Source organism: Salvelinus namaycush, unplaced genomic scaffold (genome assembly GCF_016432855.1).
Source record: "Salvelinus namaycush isolate Seneca unplaced genomic scaffold, SaNama_1.0 Scaffold354, whole genome shotgun sequence".
Lineage (NCBI taxonomy): Eukaryota > Metazoa > Chordata > Actinopteri > Salmoniformes > Salmonidae > Salvelinus > Salvelinus namaycush.
In genome coordinates this window covers 202,686-210,440 of record NW_024060497.1, presented here as the reverse complement: position 1 = coordinate 210,440, position 7,755 = coordinate 202,686, and positions in this window count along the sequence as shown.

Here is a 7,755-nt window from a genome sequence, read left to right as displayed (position 1 = left end):
CAACGAGAAAAGAGACATTGTTGAAACGCACTCATATGCTTGCAGTGTTAAAAAGGGGGGTGAATGCGATTCATACCCGTATACCCCAACCAAGGAGCAACTTCCAAAGAAGCTGAACCATCAATGAGCCAGCTACAGGACAACATCGTCCGCATCCTCATGGCTAAAATCAAAGAGAGCGCAGATGACATGATGAATTTGGTGTAAAAGAACACTATCAGTATCGTTAACTTGAAGAAATCGATTGATTTCAGTGCTGAGGAAGTAAAAACTCTGAAGCAGCAGAACGCAACATTGAACATTCAGGTTGCAAAGCAGGAGAAGAAACTCACTGAAATGGAGTCAAAGGTAAACGAGAATGACCGGTATAGTCGGAGATGGAGTCTTCGAATTTATGGAATAGCAGAAAAATCTGACGAGAACATCAAAGCAAGAGTGAAGGACATTTGCAGGGCAATAGTCCCGGAGGAGGAGCGAAATGTTGTTGCAGGTTCTCTGGATGTGAGTTGTGCAGGACCGAGTTTTCTTTGCATCTGATGAAACTTAATATTTATTGAGGAATGAGCATTGTTTGTGTGTGCCAAACTTTTTAATATATATATATTTTTTTTATGTCAGGGACATTCGCACTGACACTTAATGTTAGCTTGATGGCTATTCGTTTTTACCAATCTATGGTACAATGTTATTTGCAATTGTATAAAAAATATATATAATTTAGGTCAACGACTTGCGTGGTGCAAAGGACTGTTTTTATTTGCAACTAGTAAGAACTTTAATTTTTGTGAGACCCCAATTCATGTGAACGTATACAAGTTTAATATTCTTTATATAGTCACTGTGATAGTAAATGTTCATTTCTGTTTTTTCTATTAATGCCAGGGGAATCTGTAATTTTTTGAAAGGGGAATCTTTATTTTTGTATTGTAAGGGTAAGAGTGCCGACTTATTTCATTCAAGAAACTCATGCCTGTTCCACGATACTGCGTTTTGGAAGTGTCAATGGTGATGATATGAATGATATTTGGTTTTCATTTGGTACTAATCGGTCAGCAGGTGTCCCTATTTTAAAAGGCAACTTTAAGGCTCATATATTGAAGCAGATAATACAGGGAGATGGATTGTACTATTGGTAGATGTCAACCATGTTCAATTCATTGTTGTAAATAGTTATGCTTCCAATAACAAGTCAAGTAACTGTATTTTATTTAGAGAAATTGAGAGGAAAATAAGTAAAATTATGTCTAACTTTACATTGGCCAAAGTAATATGGGGTGGAGATTTTAATACAGTATTACATGATAATCTAGATAGATGGTCTCCTAAGGATAGCAATTCTGTTTGTGAGATAAGGAATACATGTCTAAGGTTAGGTGTTCTAGATATTTGGAGACATAAGAACCCAGATAAGATTATGTTTACATGGAGTACCAAAGATTTATCTATACAATCCCATATTGATTTCTGGCTGATATCTGAAGATATGGCTGACAAGGTTGATACAGTCTCGATTGAACCATTGATTTTAACAGACCACAACGGGATCTCAATAAAGATAAATATGCATGGTTTGTCAACCAAAAAAAGATAAAGGTTACTGGAAAATGAACAAAACTTTACTAGAGAATTAAGTATTTAAGAAGGAAGTAGCAGGAATGAATGATAAATACAGGAATTGTGCCTGTGTTATGAATACGTTTGGAAGTTACTGGGAGCTAATGAAATTTGATATAAGGCTTTTGGCTATTTCAATGGGGAAAGAAATTGCTCGTGATTAGGCGTATAGAACATTTCCGGGATCTTTAATTTCAACACATGAAACATGGGACCAACCTTTTACATGTTGCGTTTTTTTGTTCAGTATAGTTTATTACAAATATAGCAGTATACAGTCCTCCAGATATCTGTTGACAAGGACATACATCACTGTGTATTTGTTACTCTGTACATACAAAAATGGCCAAACATTTTTTTGTTTGTTGCCATTTTCCATTGTTACTAACTTGTACTGGTTAAAAGTATGATTAAAGAAGAAGAAAAAATGTGTACGTTTTGCAAACCATGTTTAGTACATCTGAAAGAGACAATGACAAATTCATGGTTCAACAAGATATTATAGTCATCGAAAGGGTAGAATTTTAGCATTGATATACTTACGATACAATACTTTACAGCTTTGATTGGTCACAGAATATATGACATGAAGGGGTGATGTAATTATCTGAATTACTGTAGATTTGAATAGTTTAGTTAATCAAAAGTGAAGTATGGTTATAGGTCCAATGGGTGTTGTTCATATACCACTCAGACTCAAAATCAATATATTAGATAAATACTATTTATCAGCATATTGACAGATTATTGCTATCAACTGCTGGTTGCAAGTTATATTACCCTGTTTGTATCTTTTGGAACAATGGCAATTAAGTTGATTAAAATTAAGTAGAATAGATAGATGGGCTACCACTGGTGTCACAGGCATCCACAGGTCTTGACCACCATGTTGCGATGCTTCTTTAGGATCACGTTGTTGTTGTCAGCGTAGAAGAGTACAGAGATGGGACTGAGCTTGGTGGGTGCGCAGCACGCTTTGGGAACCTCACCCGGCTTCAGAAGGTGAACCTGCCATTGAAAACGGTAAATCAGACTCATTCATACATGCACTTTCATATAGTCAATGATAATATCCTGTTATAAAAGAGATATGGGTTATTTAAGCAATAAGGCCCAAGGAGGGGTGGTATATTGGCCATATACCACAAACCTCGAGGTGCCTTATTGCTATTAGAACACCTACTCATTCAAGGGTTTTTCTTTATTTTTACTATTTATTTTATTTATTTAGCCTTTATTTAACCAGGAAGGGCTCATTGAGATTTAAAATCTCTTTTTCAAGAGCGTCCTGGCCAAGATAGGCAGCACCAAGTCATTACAAAAATTACAGACAAACAACATGAAAAACTACAAGTAATCTAGTAGAAACCATTGAATTCACAAGAGTATAACAAAAATCAAAAACAGCAAATTAAAACATTGACAGGTCAAGGAATCAGTCTCAAGATCATTCATCAGTGATTTAAAAATACCAATCGGGACAAGTTCTTCCATTTTAAAAGTATTTTGTAAGGCGTTCCAAGACAATGGCGCAGAGTACATAAAAGCACTTTTACCAAATTCAGTTCGGACATTTGGAACAATTAGTAGGATAAAGTCCAGCGAATGAAGAGAGTACCCACCACATTACTGAACAATAAAAATGCCCAAATAAAAAGGTAGTAAACCCAAAATGGCTTTATAAATCAAAGTATACCAGTGACTGAGCCTACGAGTGACTAGAGAAGGCCAGCCAACCCTGGTATACAAAGTGCAGTGGTGCGTAAGGGTTTTGTAGTTTAAAATAAATCTCAAAGTGCCATGGTAAAGGGTGTCAATTGATCTCAAACACTGAGCGGAAGCATTCATATATAAAATATCCCCATAGTCTAGTAAAGGCATAAATGTAGCTGATACTAGCCTCCTTCTGGCTTCAAAAGAAAAAAAGGCCTTATCTACAATAAAATCCCAATTTCAGCTTCATTTTTTTTGTAAGTTGTTGAATATGCAATTTAAAAGACAGACCGTCATCAATTAAAATTCCAAGATATTTATGAGGTTACAACCTCAATCTCCTTGCCCTGAAAGGTAGTAATAGGTGAAAGGTTCAGAGGTCTATTTCTTGCTTTAGAAAACACCATTAGTTTAGTTTTGTCAGTATTGAGGATAAGCTTAAATTGACACAAGGTATGTTGAACAGTATAAAAAGCCGTTTGCAAGTTCTGGAAAGCTTTTGTAAGAGACGAGGCACAACAGTAAAGAACAGTATCATCAGCATAAAAATGAAGTTGTGCATTTTGGACATGTTTGTCTAAATCATTTATATAAATAGTGAATAAGAGAGGACCAAGTACAGAGCCTTGGGGCACACCATTAAAGACAGACAATTTAACAGACATAAGCCCATCAAATTGAGTGCACTGAGTTCTATCAGACAGATAGTTAGCAAACCATGCAACTGCATGCTCTGAAAGACCTACACACGACAATCTCTGACTTAGTATAACATGATCAACTGTATCAAAAGCCTTAGAGAGATCAATAAAAAGTGAGACACAGTGCTGATTTTTGTCAAGGGCTTCAGTAATATAATTTAAAACCTTCATGGCTGCTGTAATTGTGCTATGCTTCTTCCTGAAGCCCAATTGGTACATTGATAAAATAGAGTTAGTAAATAAAAACTATTTTAGCTGTTCACTCACAAGGGTTTCAAGTATTTTCACCAGGGGTGACAGCTTTGAGATTGGCCTATAATTATTTAAAAGAGTTGGATCTCCCCCTTTTAAAAGTGGTAGGACAAATGCTGATTTCCAGAATTTCGGAATTTCATTACATTCCAAGGTTAGATTGAACAGATATGTAAGTGGTTCAGCTATGAAATCAGCTGCCAGATTTAAAAAGCAGGGATCCAAAAGATCAAGACCTGCAGGCTTTCTCTGATCTAAGGATTTCAGGGCTTTATGTACCACCTGCACTGAGAATGGCAAAAAGCTAAAAGTTTGACCAGCTCTCACTGGTTCATCCACACAGGGTTGTACAGAGACAGAGGACACTGGTTCATCCACACAGGGTTGTACAGAGACAGAGGACACTGAATCAAACAGCCTACCAGATGATACAAAGTGCTCATTGAAACAATTCAGCATTTCAGTTTTGTCATATACAGCAAGAGAGTCCTTCAAAACACATGACGGTAATTCATTAACATTACTGTTACCAGACATAGACTTAATAGCCTTCCAAAACTTTCTAGGGTCATTCAGGTTATCAGTGGCAACAGACATAAAATATTCAGACTTGACCTTCCTGAGCAGAAAATAACACTTGTTTCGTAACTGCCTAACAATAAGCCAATCAGCATCAGAACATGATTTCCTTGCTTTCGCCCAGGCTAGATTACGGTCGTGAATAATACAAGACAGCTCAGAAGAAACCCATGGATTATCCCGCCCTTTAACCCTGAACCTGCGGAATGGGGCATGTTTGTTTACTATTTGGAAAAAACCATCATGAAAGAATATCCAGGCAGTTTCCACATCAGGGATAAGCTCAATCTTGCTCCAGTCAAAATAAAACAAATCATGACAGAAAGCCTGCTCATTAAAACACTTCAAATTTCTCTTACGAATAAAACGTGGGTTTGTCTTAGGAACCTTAGTATTTCTAACATCAACAACAGCACAATGGTCACTTAAATCATTACAAAAAACACCAACCGCAGAATATTTATGTGGAACATTTGTCAATATCAAATCAATCAGGGTAGATTTATCTGAGCATTTAAGATTTGGGTGAGTTAATCAACTGGGTAAGATTCATAGAATTACAAAACATTTTCAAATCATCAGACACCGGCTTTAACAAACACCAGTTGAGATCACCAATCAAGATCATTTCACTGTAAAGAAGTTTAGACATAAGGTGCGTCAAAGAAGAAAATGCTATTTTCTACATTGTTGAATAATAGTGAAGACATCAAAACTATGAAATAACACAAATGGAATCATGTAGTAACCAAAAAAGTGTGAAACATATCAAAACATATCATATATTTGAGATTCTTCAAATAGCCACCCTTTGCCTTGATGACAGCTTTGCACACTCTTGGCATTCTCTCAACCAACTTCACCTGGAATGCTTTTCCAACAGTCTTGAAGGAGTTCCCACATATGCTGAGCACTTGTTGGCTGTTTTTTCTTTACTCTGCGGTCCTACTCATCTCCAAGCATCTCAATTTGGTTGAGGTTGGGGGATTGTGGAGGCCAAGTCATCTGATGCAGCACTCTGTCACTCTCCTTCTTGGTAAAATAGCCCTTACACAGCCTTGAGATGTTTTGGGTCATTGTCCTGTTGAAAAACAAATGAATTATCCTGAGTGGCGCAGTGGTCTAAAGCAAGCTGTGCAGTTAGAGATCCTGGTTGGAGTCCAGGCTCTGTCGCAGCCGGCTGCAACCGGGAGACCCATGGGGCGGCACACAATTGGCCCAGCGTCGTCCGGGTTAGGGGAGGGTTTGGCCGGCAGGGATGTTCTTGTCCCATCGAGCTCTAGCGACTCCTGTGGCGAGCCGGGCGCAATGCACACTGACAGGGTTGCCAGGTGTATGGTACCTGACCCATTGGTGCGCCTGACTTCAGGGTTAAGCAAGTGTTACACCCCTGAACAAGTTTTTTTTTTTTTTTTCATTGTGTCAAGAAGCAGTGCGGCTTGGCTGGGTTGTGTTTTGGAGGAGGCACGGCTCTCGACCTTCGCCTCTCCCGAGTCCGTACGTGTCCGTACGGGATTTGCAGCGATGAGACAAGACTGTAACTACCAATTGGATACCACGAAAAAGGTGTAAATGTAACAAACAATATATATATTTTTTTTATAATAATTTATTAAAACAAATGATAGTCCCACTAAGCCCAAACCAGATGGGATGACGTATAGCTGCAGAATGCTGTTGTAGCCATGCTGATTAAGTGTGAATTCTAAATAAATCACAGACAGTGTCAACAGCAAAGCATCCCCACACCATAACACCTCCTCCTCCTCCGTGCTTTATGGTAGGAAATACACATGCAGAGATCATCTGTTCACCCACACCGCATCTCACAAAGAGTTGGCAGTTGGAAACAAAAATCTGAAATTTGGGCTCCAGACCAAAGGACAAATTGATTGTGTTTCATGGCCCAAGTAAGTCTCTTCTTCTTATTGGTGTCCTTTTAATAGTGGTTTCTTTGCAGCAATTCAACTATAAAGGCTGATTCACACAGTCTCCTCTGAACAGTTGGTGTTGATGTGTCAGTTACTTGAACTCTGTGAAGAATTTATTTGCGCAGCAATATCTGAGGCTGGTAACTCTAATGAACTAATCCTCTGCAGCAGAGGTAACTCTGGGTCTTCCATTGCTCGGGTGGTCCTCATGAGAGCCAGTTTCATCATAGCGCTTGATTTGTTTTTGCAACTACACTTGAAATATTCCGTATTGACTGACCTTCATGTCATAAAGTAATGATGGACTGTTGTTTCTCTTTGCTTATTTGAGCTGTTCTTGCCATAATATGGACATGGTATTTTACCAAATAGGGCTATCTTCTGTATACCCCCCCACCTTGTCACAACACAATTGATTGTGTCAAACGCATTAAAAAGGAAAGAAATTCCACTTTTAAGAAGGCACACCTGTTAATTGAAATGCATTCCAGGTGACTTTCTCATGAAGCTGGTTGAGAGAATGCCAAGAGTGTGCAAAGCTGTCATCAAGGCAAAGGGTGGCTACTTTGAAGAATCTAAAATATATTTGGATTTGTTTAACACTTTTTTGGTTACTACATGATTCCATATGTGTTATTTCATCGTTTTGATGTCTTCACTATTTTTCTTCAATGTAGAAAATAGTAAAAATAAAGAAAAACCCTTGAATGAGTAGGTGTTCTAAAACTTTTGACCGGTAGTGTAGAGCCTTCAGTGCTTTTTTCCCGTGGGCTGTGGCCCCCCTTGTCTGAATTTGGTCAATATGTCCTCCAAAAGACTTTATAGCCCACTGTGGCAAAGACTATACTTTCAGGAGTTAAACAACACAATAAAAAAAATTACCTTGTTTATCTCATTCTTCCAACCGAGCTAGTGAATTTAAAAAACACAATATTTGATATTTGTATTTTATATTATACCAATGA